Raw genomic sequence first — 20,228 nt, 5'->3', positions numbered from 1 at the left:
ACAAATGCAATATTAGTGAGGTTTATTAATTATGTAATAGATATCAATTTAATCAAATGTAAATTGAGACCACACAGCTGCACAATACAAAATAATTTCAATTTATGCAGCACAACATGCAGCTACAGCCAGCTCTTTGCTTTATCTCCATCTGTTTTAAAGGAGACACCTGCGGTAGTCAGAGAGAGGTGCCTGTGTAAATGGAATAATCCCTAAAAAACCTATGGTGGCAAGGTGGTCCAGGGAAAATGGTACAATAATTGAAAAAAATGCATGATACTGCTGATGTGTCTGCAGTTCAATACTGCCAGGGTGTCCAGAAGGAAATAGAATTAAACATCTAAAGAAACTGAAAGTTGTAGCATATCTGTGCGCCTATGCTGGATGGATGGAAGGATCGATGGGTGGAGCAAGGCAAAATGCAGAATAAAATAAATTGAAAGACTAAAAGCATCGAAAAATGTTTAAAAATCTAAAATACAAATTAAAATTAAAGAAATGTAAATAAGACCCAAGAAACCAAATCAAAATAATTAAAATAAAAATCAAGATAAAAATTAAAATTACAAAAATTAAAATAAAAACTTAAAATATAAAGTAGATGATCATTAATTGCCGATGTTTGTAGAGGAGGCCACGAAGAAAGAAACCTATTATGAGGAAAGGAGGTGCAAAATAAAAAATGCAAAAAGAAGAAGGAAATAGTACAAGCAATGTACTTCAGAATCATATTGTTTTAGTATACATATACTACAATGATTCCCAAGCACATCACATTAAACTGTTATCACATCAATCAATGCATGCCTATAGAAAAGCACACTGGCAGGAAGCACAACATGGCTGTCAGCCACATGGTCAAACAACAACAATGAAAAAGGAGGAGTGGGGAACTCAGAACATATGTAACCCTATAGCAAAGACACACTAGCTGGATGCATAAACTGTCCGCCAGCCACATGGTCAAACAATACCAACAGTGAGCAAAGAGGCATGGGAAACAAAGAACATATTCAACCCTATGGCAAAGACACATTGGCTGACAAAGAACACAGGCAAGCCCATGGCAAAATCACACTGGATGCATACAATGGCTGTCAGCCACATGGACAAAAAAAACAACAACATCAAGCAAGGAGGCATGAGAAACAAAGTACACATCCAATTTGATTGAAATCCAAGGCACACATTCAAAGTCAGATTAAAGTCAATGTCGTCATTGACATGTTTCTTTTTTCAGTCTTGTATTTATTCCATGCTTGTAGTGCTTGCCTCTGAAATGCAATCCACATTCCTCACAATCGATGCCATATCAATATGGTTGCCTACAGGCCTGCATGGGGATGCCGATAGTTTGACCATGGAGCTGAATACAGAATACGGTGAAATGAAGGAGTCAATACACGTGGTCTCCGCCCAATAAGGACTAATGATTTCAGAAGATAATTTGAGTAGCTCTGATGAAGTCACAGTGATTATGCTCACATGATGAAACACATGTTGGCTGGACTGTTGACAACAATTGTGAGGAACGTGGAATGTATGTCAGAAGCAAGCACTACAAGCATGAAATAAATACAAAACTGAACAGAGACACACATCATATGATGACATTGATGTTAATTTAACTTTAAACGTGTGCCTTGGATTTCATTCAAATTGTCAACCCCTTTTCCAGGGGGACTTTGGGGGTGTAGGGTGGAGTTCCCCTGCTAGGAGCACTGTATATATTCAGTCTGTGTTTATGATTTTGGTGGGAAGCAGTGAGGGCCATCACCTACAAAACACCCATTTAAATGGTTGAAAGAACACATGTAAGCCTATGAATAAAACACACTGGCTGGATGCAGAAAATGACTGTCAGTCACATGGTCAAGCAAAAACAGTGAGCAAGGAGGCATGGTAGACAAAGAACACATGCAAGCCTATGGCAAAGACACCCTGGCTAGATGCAAAAAATGGCTGCCAGCCACATGTTCACTCCAGATAGCACAGAAGTCTGGAACTCCAGTGCTACTCCTCGTAGAGTGAAGTTCCCAAATTCTGAAAACTCCGCTAGCGGAGCAGAGTTTTCCACCCGGGCTAAAACAGACTAGTGTTAGTTAATGAATAGACTTGTTATTTAGAAAGATAGATGTGAAAGTTTGCATGTGAGATACAACATATACAATTTTTGGAAAAAAAAATGCAAACTATAGCCAACATCTTTAATTTAATCCAATGCCATCCCTGGCCTACCACAGAAACATTCATTCCATGCACTGATGACTACTAGTACTGGTCCTACAGGCTAGATGGCTATTGGAATTCTATGCCACATAGTAAAATAAATGAATATTGCAAATGTAACACACACAGTGAAACAGTACTGAGCTGTGCAACAATTTCCTTTATAAACAATTAAAAATGAATGAAATACAAAATAAATAACTAGGCCCCTCCTTAAGCTTCAAGCCATACACCATTGTAACATTTAAAAATCAAATTATAGTGCAACAAAATACAGATGCATGCCCAAGCAAACAAGCTTCTTATACAATAGTGTGAGATCACAAAAAAAAAATCCTTAAATCCAAAGGTATATATCCAGGAAACAAAGAGAGTGATCCACCCACCTCTAAATCCAAGTGAAATGTGACTAGGAGATGGACTGAGCAATGGGAGGAGCCTGCTGGACAGGAACAAAAAGTTGGAGTCTCTAGGGCATTTCCTTCATGTTCGGAAAAAAAAGCTTGCCACACTAAAAAATAACTTGGAGGGTCCATTGGAGAAGACAAACCTCTAGAAAAATTATTTTTTACTAGATCTAGGTGCATCTCGAGTAGAAACTCTACTTGAGGTGTGGTCGCGCTTGCAAGCAGCACAGTTTTTTTCACTGTCATAGCCAGAAACAACCCGAGTGTGCGCAAAGTCTTTCACGCATTCGCAGAGGCCCAAGAGTATTGTGGCACTCACAAGCGAGTGTCAAAAACAAAATCTTGTGCGCACGACTGGAAAAAAAACAGCTTTGCTTCAGATAGCGCAGAATTCTGGGACTCCAGCGCTACTCCTCGTAGAGTGAAGTACCCAAATTCTGAAAACTCCACTAGCGGAGCAGAGATTTACACCTGGGCTAAAATAGACTAGTGTTACTTAATGAATAGACTTGTTATTTAGAAAGATAGATGTGAAAGTTTGCACGTGAGATGCAGTCCTGCATTGGCGGATGAAATATGAGAAGCTAGACAAAATAGTTACACGATAAGACATAGCTGCAGCCTTAGGTGTTGCTATCTGAGGTTATTTTGTTCCTGGGAGAAGATGGAGAGTGAACATGTTCCCATGAGTACATCAGAAGCTGATTGGTCACCAGAAGAAATAAGAGCAACAAGTTGCAACACTGATTTTTCATCTATAATAGTGCGTGTATTGCTAGAGTAGTTCAGCCCATTCCTTCCTTTTCTTTTTCCCTGCACATGCTGTTACATACATGCTCAGAGACTCTTCTGAGTTTCTTGAACATCTCTTCATGAGAAGTTCTACTCTTATTGATATCTGAACTGTTGAACTGACCTCTGGATGCTGAAGCTTTATTATTTATGCTTGATTTCTCTTGACTCAGAACTCTTTATAGGTTTCTGAAACTAACACCTTTCCTTCTTATTTTTAGAATAAGGAGTCTTTCCTTTATGGAATGTGCTTAATGCATTTTATTGTGGTTTATTGATGACTTATTGTGTTATGATTTTGAACAAAATTATAATGACTGAGATTAATGAACTGATTTTGTGATGAAGTGTTAAAATGATTTCAAGAATAAACCCTTTGTTTCATACCAAACTCTCTTTATTGACTGAAAACAAATTTAGAAATTGTTATGATAAACTAATGTGATTGACAGCTCCTGATTAATCTCCATCAAAGTCAAAAATCCATTAACCTGAGTTGAAGGTGGTGGGAGTTTCCCTGATAAGCTGTAAACCGAAATGTAACTGAAAAATCGCTTCACCAGCAGAAAAGGATGGTTGATATCATGGAACAGAGGAGCTGTATTTAATTATCCTAATTTAGAGAAATGTCCATGTTCCCTAGTCTAGGGCCAGAATTTTGAAGATTGACAGAGTAAAGGTTTCGAAGGTGGTGGCAGTATTGGAGGTGTAAGTATCAATAAGGGTATGTGTCGCAATTGTTTTTGTTGCTGAGATTTGCTTGTGTGTTGGAGTATGTATGTTGAATGAATTGGTGATGCTTAAGTGTTAAATATAAAGAAGTTGGAGTGGTTATCAGACTCAAGTACTCTAAGATTCTGGGATAGATTGATTCAAGAGTTAATTTTATTTTTTGTTGGCTAAACATTTATGATGCAGATCATGAGGTACCATTTACTGCACAATTGAGAAAGAGATTCTAATAAGTTGTTGTGAATGTACTAATATTTATTGGTGTTAGTGAAACCTATTGCTCAAAGTGAAAGCTACTTCGAGTATGGTGATGTCCCGATGGTCAAGATTTCATTTGCGTATTTGAAGGTCCTTTGTATGAAAAGTTGAGGGGTGCTAAGACCTTAATATTCCGTTTGTTGAATTACCTTTTGTTTTTTTTAGAGGAGCAGACAAAGTATTTGTTGATATTATTACATTTATTTCGAGTAATAGAATTGTGTTTACAAGAAAATTGTAAAGGAGGGTAAACCACTGAAAGGAGTAAAGAGTTATCTTAGAAGAGTCATGCAGGGATTAAATTGTTAGTGTGAAACGCAGCGTTGTGATTGAGTGATGGACTGAAAAATAATTTACATGTAGAGAAATACAAATTGAACCAAAATACTGAAGAGTTGAGTTGTTTTTGTTTGTATGTTACTAAATACCTTGAAAGGCATGAAATTCTTTAAAGTTTTAAAGATTTTTGTGAGAGGTGATGTGAGAATTTCAGCACTGGATGGTTTAGGGGCACCGCCCGACGGTACACCATCACCATACATTGCGATGAATGTGAGGTTACATAAATGTTCATGGCTTCATCAATGGTGCAAGATAACTGACAATGAAGGTCCACCACATATTACTTCTGAATTAAGAATTATTGTAAGATTGAGATAAAAATTATACGAGATTAAGCCACCATCTAGACCTACACTGTATGATTAAATGCTTGGTAACAAACAGCACATGATAAGGCACAAACGGAATACAAGAATAAGGCTAAAACAACTGTGTAGATTTACACAGATGCTCAGAGAGACAAAGGGCAGCTAAGGCGGAGAAAATGTGCCCAGTTATAACTACAGAGAAGACAAAAAAGAATAAGACACAAGGACATGATGATGAGGGAGCTACAAAGAAATCTGATACTTATAGTGATTCAGGTTATGATATATTGGATGTATTATTGGTTGTGCATCCACCCCCATATGCGGCCCTTGTAACAAATAATAAGGATGCTTCGACCTCTGGTGCTACAGTGTTTACAGCCCCCCTTGATCCAGATATGATTCATAATGAGAGACCATTTGTGAAGATTTGGGTGGAATATATGATATGGCTGTGGGGCCTTGTTATGCAGCACAATCATAAATACCATCCTGGGTCCAGTCAGGCAAATTGGCTTAACCTCAAGCTCAACCATGGGTAACTGTGGCTATGAGCAGCAAGACTTAGCAAAGGAACTATTTATAAAGCATTTAACATCATGAAACACTGAAAAAAGAAGACCACAACACAAGAAAGAGACACAACACCATTTTATAAACACAGAGCATATTGTTATACATTTTTAGAGTCCTTGGTCATCAAAATCTACTAGAGAGTTCTGGAGATATGAGTTTGTAAAGCATTAAATAACTTTCATATCAAACACAAACAAGCATTAGGCATCAAAAAATGTGTAAACTTTTAAAAAGTTTGAAAGATTTAGCTTGGCTACTCCGGCCCGGGTGTGGCAACATAATCTGGCTGGACAGAAGACTGGGGGATCAGAATCGACACTTTGGAAGGGTACCTGTCCACCAGAGAACCTTTAAATCAAGATCCGGGGCCAGATGTAGCAATATTGCAAATTGCGACTTGCAATTTGCGAGTCCATCCGACTCGCAAATTGCAAGTCGCAATTTGCAATGCAGTACGGTGTCTCAGACACCGACTGCGACTCGCTATGGGGTCGCAATGACCCACCTCATCAATATTCATGAGGTGGGTCGCAAATTGCGGCCCCATAGCGAGTATAGGCAATCGCAAACATGGAGGCCTGCTGTCGTCAGCAGACCTCCATGTTCGTCACTGCTTTCAATAAAGCAGTTTTTTTTTTTTTAAGTGTAGCCCATTTTCCTTAAAGGAAAACGAGCTGCACTTAAAAAAAAAAAACGAAACCTTTAGTTTCAGTATTTTTTCAGGGCAGGGAGTGGTCCCTTGGACCACTCCCTGCCCTGAAAAAATATTTTTGGGTCCATTCACAAAGTGGAAGGGGTCCCATGGGGACCCCTTCCAATTTGCGAGTGGGTTACTATCCACTTGAAGTGGATGGTAACTGCGATACGGTCGCAAATGGTATTGCATACCACTCAGACTCGCAAATAGGAAGGGAACACCCCTTCCTATTTGCGAGTCTGAAATGCATATTGCGAGTCGGTACCGACTCGCAATATGCATTTCTGCATTGGGAAACGCGTTTAGCGAGTCGCAAACGACAATTTTTGCCGTTTGCGACTCGCTAAACGTTTCCTACATCTGGCCCCTAGTCTTTACAGGACAACCACAATATACATCAATTAAGTGCTCTTGAAGCAGAGAGATGCAGGCAAAAGATGAGCAAAGGATGCTCAGGTGTGGTGCGGTTGACAGGTTGTTTTTGTGGGTGCTCCTTGGTCCATGGGTGAAATGGGCTGAACTTGGCCACGGAGATCGGGCAACCTTGAAGTCCTCTATGTTACAGTAGCATGCCAGTCGATGCTAGGCTCTTGGTCAGTCTGCATCATGGTGGGGGTGAAATCCTTAGGTGGGGCTAGTGTCCCTTTGGTGTGACAAATCCAGACTTGGATAGCAATTCCAGGTCAGGATGACTCAGGTGCAACTTGTGGCTATCTCAGATTTGTCCTCTTGGGTGCTTGGCGACTGATAGCAACAAAATTGTTGGTTTGGAGTTCTTCAGCTCTTGTGTCCCTGGAGCTGGTTCCAGGGGCTCATCCAACTGATCCTTGGAGTCACTGCTGATGTTTGGGGCTGGTAATCAACTTTTCCCTGACCAAGAAGCCACAGGCACTGTCCAAACCTTGCTAGCCCACAGTACAGCAGGTACAGCCCTTTCCTTGGTGCAGTCTCTCTTTGTGAAGGTCAAATGAGCAGCTGAGCAGTCCTTTATTGGTCCTCTCTCTGATTGGAGAGTGCTCTGAATTCTGGGGTGCCAGGTGTGCCGTATTTACCCCAAGAAAGAGCACCAAGGAGACAATACAGTCACCAGCCAATGGGCTAATAGGTCTAGTAGGTCCCCTCCTCTTGGGTGACAAAGTGTCTTTCTGGTGTGGCCTCTGGCAATCCTAGAGTGCAACATTCTTGCCCCTTCCATGAAGGCATGACCCTTCTTCAGTCACCTGGAGCTTGGGATCCCACCTCAGAGGTATGACTACCTAAGGGTTCCACACCCACAAGAAAACTGATTCTGGCACTGGTTTTCCCTCTCTGTCCTTGTCTCCAACCTGTCTACAGGAACAAAAGGCAGCCTTCTTGGGAGTGTTATCACCAGTTGCCCTTCAAAGGCAGCTTCCCCTTGTAAGCTCACCTTCTGGGCTAACACCCTGAGTGGCTATCCTGAGGGAGGAGATCACAACTCACTCTGTGACAACTACCTTTGTTCCTGAGCCTGGACGTCAATCACACAGCTCCCCAGAAAGTCAGAAAGCTGTCTGTGTGCCAGGACCCTTGTGGGGCCACTGGAAAAGCACAAAGTGGCAATTTTTTCAAATTTATTTGATACCTTACAGTACCTATTTAGAATTTAGCCAGGCTGTGATGCCAGCTGGTAACTCTGTGTTAGCCAATAGGGCTACTAACTTTGCTCAGCAGAACAACAACTTTTAGTGTTTTGCTGCTAAGACATATAGGGGGTCATTATGACCCTGGCGTATGGCGGTATTTTGGGAAAAGCTACTGCCAACAGGCTGGCGGCACCTTTTCCCAAAATATGGTATTGGCAGTTTGGCTCAAGCCAAACCACCAATGTACCACTCCGTCCGCCAGGGCAGTAACAACCGCCGGGCTGGCGACTTCGGTCTACAGTCAGACGGCCTTCACAATCCCACCCATGGGATTATGATCCCGCCTACCGCCATGGTTTTCGTGGCAATGATAGGGGTCTCCCCTCCCCCGAGTGTTCCCCCACCCTCTTCCTTCTCCTTCTGTCCCCCCGACATACACACACTTACACGCGCAAGCATACACACTCATACACACACGCATACCCACATCCACCCATGCATGCATACATACATACATAGAGACCGCAACACACAAGTACATACATTGAAGCACACCCGCATTCACAACACACAACATACACGTCCACTCACATCCATTCATTCACACATGCATTCCACACGACTCACACCTGCATGCACGCATACAAAAACAGACACCCTCCTACACACACACATACAACACCCCCCCACTCCCCTCCTCTGTTGGAGAACCTGACTTACCTGCTTGCAGGGGGTCCTCCGGCAGGAGACAGGATGCAGCGCTGCTGCCAGTAGCAGCATCCGCCAGCGGACCTCCACCAAGCACTATCATGGGTCATGATACGGTCGGCAGCGTGATCCTGGCGTGGCGCTGCTGCTGGCAGCAGCACCACCTTACCGCTGTCCGCTGCCATGACCGTAGCCGGAATTCCGCCAGCCTTCTGGCGGAATTCCGGCTAGAGTCATATTATGGTAGACGGTAGGTAGCCACAACAACGGTCTTTTGGAGGCCGTTGCCGTGGCGGTAGGCGGAATTTTCCACCAATGTTAAAATGAGGGCCATAGTATGGTAAATATAATAATGTACAACACCTTGCCATAGGGCTTTAAAGGCCAGCTTTAGAGAAGACTTACAAATATTTTTAAGGGACTTTAGGACTTTGTCAGTAATGGGTGTGGCAAAGTCAAACTGGCAGTGTGGCACTGCCTTTACAATCTGCAGTGTTAGGCTAGAAACCATGTTTTCACATTGTCACTCACAGGGTGGTAAAAACAGTGCTGAAGTCTTATGTTGACATGCTGCGTTACATGCCTTGGGTAACTGATTACCATATTCTAGGGACTTATAAGTAAGTGAGTACTTGCCAATTGGGGACATTCAATTCAACATAACTTTTAGGACTAAACACTGTCACTGTGGTCTTGACCGCAGGTCTCAGTACACTCTCAAAGTTGAAAAGACAGCTGTTAATAATCCTATTTAGACTGTACCAGTACCGGTGTCTAGATTCATAACTGTTAGCCTTTAGAAATTAGAATAGCAACTGCACCTATAACAATTGTTCTGAAAAATGACAAGGAGCTGTTGGTGGGTCACCTGAGACACAGTACATACCTACATTGCAAAACTCATTGATTTTTGTCTGGACACCACCACTCCAAACTGTTCATTCATTGAAAGAAGGGAGAACAATTGTCTTTATGACATCATTAGCACAGGGAGGGACACATTTATTTGAAGATAAAATGTTTCCATCATGGTTTGAAGAAACCACAGAGAATAAAAAGACATGGAATGCAGAACATCAAGTTGTTAGCCCAGAAACTAAAGAAGAGAGACCAATAAATATCTTAAGGTTGAAGGTTGAGATAGAAGAAATAAGTAAGGGATGTTTAGATATTGGACATATATATCACATCAAGAGAATAAATTAATTTAACTGAGTAAAGAGATTTCAAGGCATACAGCAGCCACATACAACAGATTAACTGAATTGGCTAAAAAGCATGAAGTTGATTTTTCAGAGTGCTCCATTGCAAAGACGTTTATGAGCACAGTTAGATGATGAAGGTATTGAGACAACGCGTTCTTCAGGAATGGGATTACACATTACTGAGTTAGTGAAGTGCATCCATTAATGGAGCGATTTTGAGAAATTAGAGTGTAAATGGTCAAAGAAACAGGAACAGAAAAAGAGACAATCTGATGCAGCTAAAGCAAATAGTAAGCCGCTGCCAAGTCCTCCTGATGAAGGCAAAGCTTTTACGTGACTGGTAAGAGAGGTACCAGATAGAGGGTGTGTTCATGTACCAAGGAGTAGAGATGATCTTGCAACATGTACAAAAAATATCCCCAAGTTGAGGTAGAGTCCTACACAGTGGTGTACACCAGGTGACAGAGTTGTTAACATTTCCAAAAGTGCTGCAGACTGATTAAAAATACATTCTTTGGTACCTCAGTACCAAGTGATTTGAGCCCTGAGTGTAAAAACACTGTACGATGGGCAACTTCTAAACCTCAGAGAGATGTGCCTACTTGTGCACTGTCTCATATAGTAATGAGGTGATTATCTTTTTGAGGTACAAGTTCCAGCCAAAGATATTGATTAGTTGAAAATTAATCACACCACTCAAGAGGCAAAAGAAGTATTGCATGCTTATTATGAGCGAGTGTTTATACAACACAGTGGACAAGAAAAGTGATACGGGGTTCTTTCTGTGACAGTATTATCAGTGTTACAACTAGAGATTAACATGTACATGCAGCAGAATGTGATCTTCTGGCTCACAGATCTTTAGATGACCTCCTGCCTGGGGTATGCAAAATATTGAAGTGATGAACAAGAGATGAAACAGAAAATACTTTTAAAGAAATTTATACTTGCACAAAAAGGTTTTCCAAATCAGCTGTTTGCAGGAAACCTGAAATGCTGCAGCTCCTCCAGCTCCTCCAGGTTCCTGAGTTCCTGAGACCCACCTCACAGTAAGTACCCCCCACCTCCCAACCCCTCGCCCTGCCCCGCGCTACTCACCCTCTCTCCTGCTCCTGCTTCTTTTCTTCTTTTCTTCTTCTCTGTTCTTCCTCCTCGCTCCTCGCCTGTAATCTTCTTCTGTACTCTTCTTCTCCCCGTCTTCTCTCTTCTTCTGTGTGCTTCTCTGCCTCTCCTGTCGCCTCTCTTCTTCTTCATCTTCTTCTGAGGTATTCTGCCTGTCTTCTGCCTTCTGTTCTTCGTATCTTCATCTGTGATCTTCTGCTCTTCTGTGAACTTCCGCTCTTCTGAGTTCTTCTGGACTCCTGTTCTTCGGTTCTCCTGTTCTTCTGTTCTTCTGTTCTTCTGTTCTTCTGTTCTTCCAGTCTTCTGTTTTTCTGTTCTTCTGCTCTTCCGGTCTTCTGTTCTTCTGTCTTCTGTTCTTCTGTCTTCTATCTTCTGTCTTCGGCTCCTCTGCCCCCTCCGTCTTCTTCTCCCCGCGCCTGCCCTCCTGCTCCTGCCTCACCCCCCTCCCTCACTCGCCTCCCCTCTCTATCACCCCTATCTAACCCATTCGCTATCTACCTCCCTCTCTCCTCCTATCCACCTATCTCTCTAACTCTCTATCTCACTATCTAACTCCCTCACTCCCCACCTCCTCCTATCCACCTATCTCTCTATCTATCTATTTCTCTATCTATCGATTTCTCTATCTATCCATTTTCTCTATCTATTTCTCTATCTCTCCCCCCCTTCCCGCCACCCCCTCTATTACCTATTCTTCCTATCCTCTCACTCTACCCCTCACCCTCACCCACCTCTACAACCCCCCTCCCCTATCTTCAAAACCCAACTCCTATCTCTCTTCCTAATCTCCCAAACCTCCTAACACTCTCCCACTCCACCCTTAAACCCCCCTCCCCCAGCTCTTCTCACTCTACCTGTCCCCCCTCCCTCGCACTTTCCCGCCGCGACCTCCTGCTCGCCCCCGCCCCCCCAGCTCCCATTCGCCCCCAGCTGACCCCTTCCCCCCCTCCTACCTCATATGGCGGCTGCTGCGCGACTGCTCCGCCGGCGCACCGGAGGCGCGCCAGAGGCAAGCCCGTCTGCGCCCTTCTGCGCCTGGCCCGAGTCCAGTGCCACGACCCCTGGTCCCCAGCTCTCCCAAACCCCGCTGATCCGCTACGACCCCACGACCCTCCTCGCCCTCAACCCAGGACGCTCCAACACCTGCTTCCAAGCTCACCCCAAACGCACCCATGGACCCTTCGCCTGCAACTCCTGCAAACGCATCTTCCACCACGCAACTACCACGACCACAAGCCCACGCGCCATCAACCACCTCAAGTGCATCCTGGTCAACGCTCGATCCGTCCACAAGCACGCCGTTGAACTCTGGGACCTCCTGGACTCCACAGCACCGGACGTCGCCTTCATCACGGAGACCTGGATGAACGCCTCCTCTGCTCCAGACATCGCCACCGCCATCCCCGAAGGCTACAAGATCTCCAGAAAAGACCGCACCAACCAAGTAGGAGGAGGTATCGCCATCGTCTTCAAAGACTCCATCAGCGTCACCACCTCCACCGAAGACACCCCCCTCGCTGCTCAACACCTGCATTTTCAGATGTGCACCGACCCGAGGACCACCCTCAGAGGATCCCTCGTCTACCGTCCTCCCGGTCCGCGCGCCCCCTTCAGCGACGCCATCGCCGACTTCATCTCCCCGCACGCCCTCGCCTCACCGGACTACATCCTCCTAGGCGACCTCAACTTCCATCTGGAACAAAACAACGACCCCAACACCGCCACCGTGCTCGACAACCTTGCCAACATCGTCCTCAAACAACTGGTGAACACCGCCAACCACATCACCGGACACACGCTTGACCCTATCTTCTCCGCCAGCAAACCCGTCTTCTTTAGCCACACATCCGCTCTACACTGGACCGACAACAGCTGTGTCCACTTCACATTCCGACGCGAGACCCGCCACCTCCGCACTCAACCCATCCCTCGTCGACAGTGGAACAAGATCCCCGAAGAGCAACTCTTCTCAGCACTCGCCGCCAACCAACCCACCCTCACCACCGACCCCAACGACGCAGCCCTCAGCCTCACAAACTGGATCTCCAACTGCGCAGACAACCTTGCTCCCCTCAAACGCACGCATCGACAGACCAACACCAAAAAACCTCTCTGGTTCTCTGACACCCTCAAAGAATCAAAGAAAACTTGTCACGCCCTCGAGAAGGCTTGGCGCAAGGACCACACCGCTGACAACATGACCGCCCTCAAGAACGCTACCTGCGAACACCACCGCCTGATCCGCGCTGCTAAAAAGACCTTTTTCACCGACAGACTGGACAAAAACAGCCACAACAGCAAAGAACTCTTCAGCATCGTCAAGGAGTTCTCCAACCCCAACGCCAGCGCCGTCATGCCCTCACAGGATTTGTGTGAATCCCTCGCCACTTTCTTCCATCGCAAGATCAGCGACCTCCACAACAGCTTCGGACACCAGACCCAACATAACACCACCGAACCCGCACCCCCGGCCATTACCTTCAACAACTGGACCCACATCAACACTGAAGAAACCAAATCCATCATGAACTCTATCCACTCTGGCGCCCCTTCGGACCCCTGCCCTCACTTCATCTTTAACAAAGCCGACAACATCATCGCCCCGCACCTCCAGACCGTCATCAAGTCTTCTTTTTCTTCTGCTACCTTCCCCGAATGCTGGAAACACGCCGAAGTCAACGCCCTACTAAAGAAACCTACGGCTGACCCGAGCGACCTGAAAAACTTCTGCCCCATCTCTCTTCTGCCTTTCCCAGCCAAGGTAATAGAGAAGACCGTCAACAAACAGCTGACCACCTTCCTGGAAAACAACAACCTGCTCGACCCTTCACAAACCGGATTCCGAACCAACCACAGCACGGAAACCGCCCTCATCTCAGTCACTGACAACATCAGAACCCTGATGGACAACGGTGAAACAGTCGCCCTCATTCTCCTCGACCTCTCGGCTGCCTTCGACACCGTCTGTCACCGCACCCTAATCACCCGCCTCCGCTCCACCGGGATCCAAGGCCAGGCCCTGGACTGGATCGCCTCCTTCCTCTCAAACCGTTCCCAAAGAGTTAACCTCCTTCCGTTTCACTCAGAACCCACCGAGATCATCTGCGGCGTACCTCAAGGCTCATCGCTCAGCCCGACACTCTTCAATGTCTACATGAGCCCCCTCGCCAACATCGTTCGCAAGCACGACATCATCATCACCTCCTACGCCGACGACACCCAACTTATACTCTCCCTCACCAAGGACCCCGCCAGCGCCAAGACCAACCTACAAGAGGGTATGAAGGACGTCACAGATTGGATGAGGCTCAGCCGCCTAAAGCTGAACTCTGAAAAAACGGAAGTCCTCATCCTCGGCAACACCCCGTCCGCCTGGGACGACTCCTGGTGGCCCACGGCCCTCGGCACCGCACCGACCCCCACAGACCACGCCCGCAACCTCGGCTTCATCTTGGACCCTCTTCTCACCATGACCAAGCAAGTCAACGCTGTGTCCTCCGCCTGCTTCCTCACCCTCCACATGCTCCGCAAGATCTTCCGCTGGATCCCCGCCGACACTAGAAAAACCGTGACCCGGGACCACAGCCAAACTCCAAAATCGCCTGCAACGCATTCAAAACGCATCGGCACGCCTCATCCTCGACGTACCCCGCAACAGCCACATCTCCGCACACCTGAGACACCTGCATTGGCTCCCAGTCAGCAAAAGGATCACCTTTCGACTTCTCACCCACGCACACAAAGCCCTCCACAACAAGGGACCGGAATACCTCAACCGATGCCACAGCTTCTACGTCCCCACCCGCCTCCTCCGTTCCTCTGGTCTCGCACTCGCTGCTGTCCCTCGCATCCGCCGCTCCACGGCGGGTGGGAGATCTTTCTCCTTCCTGGCGGCCAAGACCTGGAACTCCCTCCCCACCAGCCTCAGGACCACCCAGGACCACTCCACTTTCCAGAGACTCCTAAAAACCTGGCTATTCGAGCAGCAGTAACCCCCCCTTTCCCCTAGCGCCTTGAGACCTGCACGGGTGAGTAGCGCGCTTTATAAATGTTAATGATTTGATTTGATTTGAAAGACAAGGTGTTGGTCTCTAAGCTGGAGTTCAAGGTGCTCAAGGAGGAGTTGGTGTTTCACAGGATAGAAGTAGAGGTGTTCCTACTGAGCCAAATTTTGATATGTATTTTACAACATTGAAAAATTTGATTCCTTTCCATTTTTGTGACACAATTGGGCATTGGAAGAGGGAGCATAAGCAGAACCAAAATAGATTGAGTGCGGCTGGTCAAGTGCAAGGAGGAAATCAAGTGCAAATGCAAAATGTACCTGATCAGCAAATGTAAGTGCCATTGCAGTCACTAGTTCTGATGATGCAGGTTCCACAATCATGATGGTCACACCGAATATGCGAACCCCTAGATTTAATATGAATCACATGCAGAGAGCAAATCTGACTTGATTTCAGAACCAGAACCCATTTCATCAGTTCCCTATGTTGGACTGTGAAAGTTTTGGTTCTGACAATTCCCAATGAAGGTGCCTGTGGGGGGAGGAAGATTAAGTATTTGGCACTGTCCTAGAGGTAGACCAGAGTGGACTTATTTCTAGAAGGAGAAGGAAATGGCTACCAAGTGTCATTCTTGATTGACACTGGAGCTACCATGTCCACTGTTAGAACAGTAGAAGTCCCAGACCTACCTACCCCTCTCGGGATAGAAAAGCCAAGTTGTAGGAGTTATAAATATATACATTTAACAAATCCAGTTTCAGAGAAAGATCCTGTAAAAAAAGATTCATTTGAGGGAAGCCATCAATTTGTTGTTTATGATTTGAGTCCTGTAATTTTTTTAGGGGGACATCTATTGTGTAAGTTAAATTGCAGAATTTACTATACACCGGATTGCGTCAAGTTTCAAACACATGATGATGTTGAATTTAAAGTTGCCCGCCAAAGAACAGCTGTGGGATCATAGCCTGTGAGAACAGTAGAGGATTTACCTCCTGATTTAGAAGAGACTGTGAATCCTGAAGTTTGGGACATTACAGGAGAAGATATTTGACTAACCAAAGGTGTAGAACGAGTCCAAATTACTGTTTAATCCAATGCTGTGTATCCGAGAACACCATCATCTAATTTGACCCCTGAAATGGTGGCAGGAATAACACCATTAATTGATGACATGTTGAGGAAAAGGATTTTTAAAGATCTTTTTAACCACCCAAGTAAATCTCCAATAATGGGCTTGCAAAAGTCAAATGGTAAATATTGGATTGTGCAAGATTGCTGAAAGATTAACAACATCATTGTTCCATGTAGTCGCGTGGTGATAAATCTAGCAAAAATACTTTTTGGGTTCTATGCACTGCAGAGTAGCTTGCTGTTGTGGATTTGTGCCAGGACTTCTTTTCTACTCCATGCATGAGGGCAGCCATTTTTTGTTCTTGTTCAGAGATAGAGTTTTGGCGAATTAGAAATATAAAAAGATAAAAAGAGAGTACAAGAGATTGAAAGTATCTGATATGGAAAAGAAAAAGAAAAGACTCATCTGAGAATGAGAGTGCAGTCTAAAGATTCAATTGTGAAGAATATGCGATGGTTTGATAACCATTAGATGGGGAAATTGAGGATGCATTTTAACATTATCAAGAAATAATGCTAAAATAATGTGCAAAACTAATGATGTTAAAACATGTGTTAAATGTAAAAATGCACAAGCCAATTATAATTAAACGTGGTAGGCCTGAAACATTAGGACTCTGACATGTTATAGCTAAATAAACTACAGGAATTGTAGAATCAGCTTGTTTCTCACAATGAATGGCTGTTGTTGGGAAGTGGATTATCAGTAAGGGCAGGTAAGTACCTACACTTAGCAATAAGACCACTAAACCCTACTAGGTCCAGTTAGGTCTCAATAAATTAACACCAGCTCAACCCCTGGTAGCTTTGCAATAAGCATCAAGGCTTAACTTAAAAGACAAAGGGCCTCATTACGAGTTTGGTGGTAACCATACTGCCATGTTAGCGGTCCTACCGCGACTGTCCGGCAGTGAAGACCGCCAAATTATGACCATGGAGAACTTGGCAACAGTTTACCGCTAATACACCACCAGTACCGCTAATGTGGTTAGGTCGTCACAGACAGAGGAAGGCACCTTTAGACCGGCGGGGACCATGTAACTGCCGGACAACTTATGAGGCTGGTTACCGCCAGGGTTTCCACCACGGTCTCACCGCCACCAAAACCCTGGCGGAAACCAACTCAATAAAAGGAGACACTTACCTTCAGGATCATGGACATGTTCTGAGCCACCATGGAACCAGAGCTGCTCCTACTCACATTACGACTCCGGAACCAGCTACAATGAAGACAACAACTGTAAGTACACCTACATAGCACACACTGGAGGGAAAGCCATTAGAACACACTCATACACAACTCTCACAGGCAGGACAACAGGCGACGGCCACACACACATGCAACCACACACCCATGCCAATACACACACACAGCTACATACACACACAAACATACAAACCACAAACACAACCTCCAAAAGTACACACACCATGGCCAACACACATGTGCCAACCACACACCACCCCACACACACACATCATCGCCACTGGCGAACCCACACAAACACACCACTGAGTCACACCACAACATCACAACTGTAATGACACAAAAGTGTTGGCAAGCCAATACACTGCACACCTACACATGACAACACATACTGACAACAGCATGGAATCACAACTCACAACCAATCAACACCATCACACACCCATACAACATACAATATGTCACACCATGTCCTCAGAACACACAATGCAAATGACATAGCCATCACCACACACACGGACGCACACACAACAACCACACAATGGCACACAACACCACCATAACACATTGCAAGATGAACAATCCACAATATAGCTACACGCATGCATTTAACTACACAATCATATTCCACACACAATACACACCATCACAGTGGGACTGATAGCTGGGCCTCCCACACACATGCAGGCCATGCACAACAGCATGCATGACCAACACACACACATGTCACACACACACAAACACAAATCTGACATGGAAAAAGAAAGGTAGGACAAGTAGTGTTCTATGGATGCCAGCATCTTGTTGTCCCAGATGTATTAAATTGTGTGAATTAAGAAATAAATATGAACTATGTATAAAATAGGCCATAGGCCAGTCCAATGTCTGAGGCCCATTAGACACCTCACTGTGCCCCAACTTGACTCCTGGCTGCAAATTGACCTTGACAGAATAGGGGCATCAAGGGGGCAGGCAGGCACCTCACTGGTGGGGGAGGGAGTTGAAGTGGGATTTTAGGCTTGGGAGGAGGTCCATGGGTTTGGCTTTGGGCTTAAGAGGGGGTCCTTGGGTCTGGCCTTGGGAGGGGGGTCCTTGGCCTGGGGGGGTTGACTTTTTGTCAGTGGGAATAGCATATGGTGACTGGGGTGGATGAGTGAGGGTCTGATATTGTTGTGACTGTGGGCAAGATAGAACTGGTGGCTGGATCTGCAAATGATGATATGCTGGCTGCAGGAGTGTTGGTGTAGTGTCTGTGAAGGAGGAGGTAATAGGGGAGTCTGTGCAGGGAGTGGATGTTGTGTCTGCAGGTGCGTGTTATCTGTGTGCATGCCGGTGGTAGGTCTTGTGGTGCTTGCGTTTGTCAGTGCCAACCATGTCTGCTGAGGTGTATGCATACCTGTGTGAATGTGTACTCTGAATGGGTGTGGGGCGAGGGCTTTGGGATTGGGAAGAGGTAGGTGGAGGGGGCATGGTAGACAAAGGGACACTAGCTACTGTCAATGAGGAGGCCAGAACCTGAAAGGATCTCTGGAGGCCAGCCATGGCACCGTGAATGCCATCTAGGAACGCATTGCTCTGTTGTACTTGAGCTGCCAGTCCTTGGACGGCAATCACGATGGTTGACTGGTCCACAGAGATGGACCTCAGGAGGTCAAAAGCCTCCTCACTGAAGGCAGCAGGACAGACTGAGGCATGGGCAGAGGTTCCTGCAGCGAAGGAGATTCCCACGCTCCTGGGTGAGCAGGCAGTGGCAACTGGGTGGGGAGCCACAGGGAGGACAGTGCTAGTAATGGGGTTGTCGGACAAAGATCGTGCTGGGGTGGTCCCCGATGGGTTGGCCACCACCAGAGAGTGTCCACTGGAAGAGGATTCCAAGAAGGAGCTGTTGGATTCGGTCTCCCCCATGGCACTCCCCTCACCCTCCATCACACTGGGTCCCTTGGTGTCAATGGTGCCACCTTCCTGGATACCGTTGGCTGCTGCTTCCCCACTCACCTGTGCCCCTTCTGCTCTGCCAGATGACGCTGATGCACACAATGAGAGAGAGAGAGAGGGAGGGAGAGAGAGAGATAGGGGCAAAATGGTTAACCTACACCTTCCATTGACAGAGCTGCACATGTATATCTGTCACAATACATATCATGGCTAGGCAATCTCATTTGCAAGGACACATTACCTACATCATGTCATGACATGTCACTACTACCCACACCTGTCTGCCAACCCTCACACCTACAGCAAAACATATGTTGGACTGCACTACTAGGCTTATCCCCATGATGCCAACTAATGCACTCTTAAGCTGCCACAGCCTGCCCTGGATTCACTATCAATACTATGCCTGAATACACATCTTACCTCTCCATTCACCTATCACCCATTTGATGTGCAGCTGACACTACAGAACACTGCAGGCCTCTACAGTGACAACACCTGATTTATCCATGTCCTCTGGAATATGTCCATAACAGTGAAGACAACTCCACTCACTGAGCACACACCATCTACCTCTCCTTACACATGGCTGGCCACTCAGTATGGTGCTGCCATTATGGAGGACAATGCAGATATTGCCAATGCCAGTCAGACACCCAAACACTTCACATCAGATGTGTACTATGTGAATGGGTAGTTTAGCCATGTGAATACTCAGACCCCATTACAGAGCCAGAGCTGTTGCCACAAAACATATATCACCACTCAGCAAACTGCTAAGTGCATCCACAATTGACCATGTACCACATGTAAAACGAATTATTACATCCATAGATTGCAACACAGGTATCTCTGGAATACACACACTACCTCATCGACCACTTCCTATGTCACCCCATATGCAGTTACACCAGCTGGACAACACAACTTCACCCTCATACACATACAACAATTGGCAAACCATGTCA

This window comes from Pleurodeles waltl, chromosome 12 (genome assembly GCF_031143425.1).
Source record: "Pleurodeles waltl isolate 20211129_DDA chromosome 12, aPleWal1.hap1.20221129, whole genome shotgun sequence".
NCBI lineage: Eukaryota > Metazoa > Chordata > Amphibia > Caudata > Salamandridae > Pleurodeles > Pleurodeles waltl.
Note: the sequence above shows the minus strand (reverse complement) of the source record.